This window comes from Arachis ipaensis, chromosome B05 (assembly GCF_000816755.2).
Source record: "Arachis ipaensis cultivar K30076 chromosome B05, Araip1.1, whole genome shotgun sequence".
Lineage (NCBI taxonomy): Eukaryota > Viridiplantae > Streptophyta > Magnoliopsida > Fabales > Fabaceae > Arachis > Arachis ipaensis.
Window position 1 is genome coordinate 79,710,475 of NC_029789.2, and position 4,601 is coordinate 79,715,075.

The window sequence follows — 4,601 nt, forward strand, 5'->3', positions numbered from 1 at the left end:
ATAAACAAGTAAAAGAAAAATATGTACAATAACCAATAATAAGGCACACGTTAGCAGTTTCCCGGCAACGGCGCCATTTTGACGTTGTGATTTTTGCCAGTAAAGAATTTCATAAAAACATTCACGTTGTAGATATAGTCTCTAAACCAACAGAAATCCCATCGTACAAACGTTTTGGTTGTCACAAGTAACAAACCCCTTAAAAATTGATAACCAAAGTATTCAAACCTCGAGTCGTCTTCTCAAGGAACTGCAGGGAAGTATGTTCTTATTATCGGTTATGAAGATTGTAGAATTGGGGGTTTTAAGAATGAGGGACAAATATGACAGTTGATTTAAATAGCAATTAAAATAAATAAACAAATACTGTAAAGCAAACTTTTGGCAAGGTATGAGAAATTGGAAGTCCAGGCTTAGTTATTCTTATCAACAACAATGAAAGTCGAATCTTAATTCCACTTAGTCAACCTTTACTAAAGCAAAGGAAAGTCAAGGGACTAATTGGCTTGATCTTCAAATCCTATTTATTTCCTAAGAAAAGGTTGGGATTATTGAAGTTCAATTCAATTAGCAAAGATAACAGTTATCAATTATGTTGAGATAAGATAACTCCTGAGTTACTGCTTTCTTAACCAAAACCAAAAGAGGAAAAAGTAAAACTGCTGGAATAAAAATGCCTTCAGATGTAAAGCAACAATAACATAAATTAAAGAAACCAATCATGAATTGAAATACCTCAAATAACATTAATAAGTGAAATTGTAATCTAACATGAAGAGTTCATAAACTAAATTGGAAGAATAAATAAAAATAAAGAACCTGGGATTGAGAGTTACTCCTAAAACTAAGAGAAGTCCTAAATCCTAATCTTAAGAGAGAGAGAGGAGAGAACCTCTCTCAAAACTAGATCTAAAACATGAGAAGTAGTAATTGGCGAGCTCTCCCTTGAATGGATGCATTCCTTCACTTCATAACCTCTGGTCTATGCCTTCTGGACTTGGATTTGGGCCAAAAAGGGCTTCAGAATTCGCTATGAGCGTTTTCTGCAATTTCTGGTGCGTAGCCTCTGTCACGCGTCCGCGTGGGTCACGCGGTCGCGTCATTCGGAGCTTTTCCTTGCCACGCGGTCGCGTCAGTCATGCGGCCGCGTCATATGCGTTCTGCTTAAGGCGCGCGGTCGCGTCAGTCATGCGGCCGCGTCGCTGCTGATTCGCGCTTGGCATGCGATCGCGTCGTCCATGCGATCGCGTGGATATAAATTTCTTGAAGGACTCCATTTTGCGCTTCCCTTCCATTTTTGTATGTTTCCTTTCCATCCTTTGAGTCATTCCTGCCTTAGAAGATCTGAAACTACTCAACACACTAATCACGGCATCGAATGGAAATAAAGGTGATTGAAATAATTAATTTTAAAGCATAGGAAACATGTTTTTCACATACATCACATAATAAGGAAGGGAAAGTAAAACCATGCAATTAACATGAATAAGTGGGTGAAGGATTGAATAAATCACTCAAACTAAGCACAAAATACATCATAAAATATGGGTTTATCAAACCTGTTCTTGTTGCTGCTCAACATTGCTCGCTTCATCTTGACCCTATTCAAGTGAAGGTTGATTTGTTGTGCTCACTGAAGCTAGTTGGAGGCCATCTATTCTCTTAGCCATCATTTCTATTTGTTGCTGGATTTGTTAGTGCATCAACTTGTTTTGTGCCAAGATCGTGTTTACTCCTTCTAATTCCAACACTCCCTTCTTTTGAACGGGTTGGCATTGCCTCTGATGAGCATAGAAGTATTGGTTATTTGCCACCATGTCTATGAGATTCTAGGCTTCCTCGGCTGTCTTCATCAATTGTAGCGAGTGTAACGTCCCGTCCAGCAAAATACCTTGCTTAAGTCAGGGTATTTCCACTAGAAAGAACATTACGTAACCTTCTCTAGTATTAACTACTTAATTATCGAGCCTTTGTATCGAGTCCGCGTTTCAGTTTTAAGAAAATGTCAAAAAATTTTGTTTTTTTTATTCATTAAAGTCATAATTCAAACATTCACAAATAATAATAATCACATAAATATTATTGATAATAATTCTTATACCATATATTCTCAACAACATTTGATAATAGAAAATCTATTTCTTAAATTCCATATCCAAAATAATTACCAACACAACTTGGCAGCCTGATTTCCATTTTATTTTTAAAATATCAAATGAATTTGGAATTGTGCAAACTTTATATCCATGCGACCGTCTCGGATTAAGCTTTCTATTAAATCAAAAATCATAATTTTTTGCTGACTATAGCTTCGGGAATATAAGCAAAACCGTGACTGTTCTGCAGTGTTTTAAAACCAGAAGACAGCAGCACCATACAACATTTGAAATTTCATATAAAATCCAAATTAAATCCAACTAACTTCAAAATTAATGTGGTTAAACATAACTCATCCAAATTTCTTTCTCAATTGGTTCCAGGGTCATACCATTTTTAATGAAGGAGTTATGTAGCTTGGAAGTTAGGTAATTTTCTGCAGAATTCTGTTTTACAAATCATTGAACACAACCTATTCCAAGTCCCATAACAGACTTATTAAAACATGGAAAATCCTGAAATTTAAATCACATATACTAAACATACTTAATTTTCACCTTCAATTGGTTGCATCTCAATATCTATCCAGGATCAAAAGTTATAAACTCCCAAAGTTACTAATTTAAGGAAACAGAATCTGGCTTTTTCTGCATAATGCATCATCCTTCAAAAATTCATATCTTTAAAACTACAAGTCCAATTGTTCTGAAATTTTACGGCATTAAAATAAAGGAATAAAGTTTTATTTAAAATTGGTTCCATTTCAAAATTCAAACTGCGGAATTTCCAATATTGGAATCAAGTTGCTGCTGCGTTAAACGTTCTGCAGAAAAACCAGTTTTGACATCCATGATTCAAAAATTCGCCATAAATTATAAACTTAGTGAAAAAGTCTCAAATTCATCAGTCCAGTTTCTTATATCCCCAAGCTCAATCCGGACTTGGTCCCACGCAATTCCGATAATCACAGAAATAGTTATAGTTTTTCAAAGTTTCCGGCTTCCTTTAAAAATAATGCAGAAAATCAAGTTTTACATTTTAACTTTGAAAAATCATAACTAGTTCTATAATTAATTCAAACTTCTCAAAATTGAGTCCCAACAACAACTTTTATTATACTTTACTCAGCCTTTGCTCTTATATCATTTCGATTATCGTTGAATAACTGATTCACTTCCAAAGTCACCTTTTAATTTCAAAAATCAGATTTTCAGCAATCTATTTAGTATTCAAAATCCAACCCTTCAAAACCCGTCAAAACCAATCCCAAATCAACCACCAACCAAGTTCATTAACATTACAATATACCAAATAACAACTCAACGGCAACAAATCCAGCATAACCCATTAAAATTCAGTAATTCTCAACAATAAGTCATCAAACAATTCCCAATCCACATAATCAATCAATATCACCAATCAACTATTCCAAATCACAATTTCAACCATTCCAATCACAATTTCAGTCATAATTCAATACTCACATAATCAATCAGTTACTCACAGCTATTAAATCTATTTGCAGTTATTCAATAAACGTTGTAGGCATTCTTAAATTGAAATCGTTTTAAACCCCCTACCTCAATGTCGAATTTCATAGAAACCGAAACTGAAGACGGAATTGTGGCGTGATGACTGGTTGGGCTACACCCAAAATGCAGCAGCTCCTTCATCCCTTATCCGCCAATGTTAGCAACACTCACAACAGCTTTGACAGGGCAGCAGCAACGCGAGTTGGCCACGATAGTGAGCAAAACAATGAATTCATATTGGGTAGAGTAATAATTCTGGAAATTCAGGGATGGAACAGGGGCTAAATTAAATTGGAACAAGAGTAAGGCTAATAAAATGGCAGTGGAATAAACAAGAACGTCAAGTGGAGGTTCAGAACAAGAATATCTTACAAGAATTAGAAAGGAATAACAGAACAATGAAGCACCGGCAGCAGCACAGACGATTATAGCAGCAACGGGGAAGACGGCCTTCTCCTCCACCTTGGTTCATGATTCCAGCGGTTGCAGTGGCAAGGAAAGCCTTCCCACCATGCGTTCTGCTTCGCCTCGCCATTCGCGTTTCTCTCTGGGCGACGCTAACTCCACGTCTCCTTTCCTCAACTCAGACTTGATGGCGGCACAGCAGCAACGATTCGACGACAACGATGACGGCAGCGCGCAGTGATGGCTCACGACGGCGGCAGTCTCCTCCCTCCCCGATGACGACCCACTTCTCCCTCTTCTTCTCTGTTCCGTCACCCTCTCCCTCTGCTCTCTGTTTCCTTCTTTCTTCCCATCTGTTTTCCCCCCTTAAGCTCCCCGTGCCCTTTCTTTCCCTTTCTGATTGTAGATTTAGGAATTTAGGTTATAAATTAGGAATTTGTGATATTAGGGTTAAAATTAGGATTTTATAAAAGAATATAGATAGATATGAATAGATGAGCCTCCTGCAGAGTAATCCAGGGACTCTTGAGACTTTAGAGTTAACCTTTCATAGAAATTTTGAAGTCT

At 36.9% G+C, this 4,601-nt stretch overlaps 1 long non-coding RNA gene across 2 annotated transcripts in view; it reads right to left on the reverse strand.

Annotated features, from left to right (window-relative positions):
- LOC110262889 overlaps positions 1 to 4,222 on the reverse strand; it is a 15,281-nt gene extending 11,059 nt beyond the window's left edge. The window contains exons 1-2 of one of the 2 annotated variants that reach the window (XR_002347901.1): positions 4,002 to 4,222; positions 3,702 to 3,884 (exon numbers count right to left, since the gene is read on the reverse strand). This is a non-coding gene — a long non-coding RNA (uncharacterized LOC110262889). Of the gene's footprint in view, positions 1 to 3,144; positions 3,885 to 4,001 lie in introns of those variants that run through there. The other variant, XR_002347902.1, reaches the window with a different exon arrangement.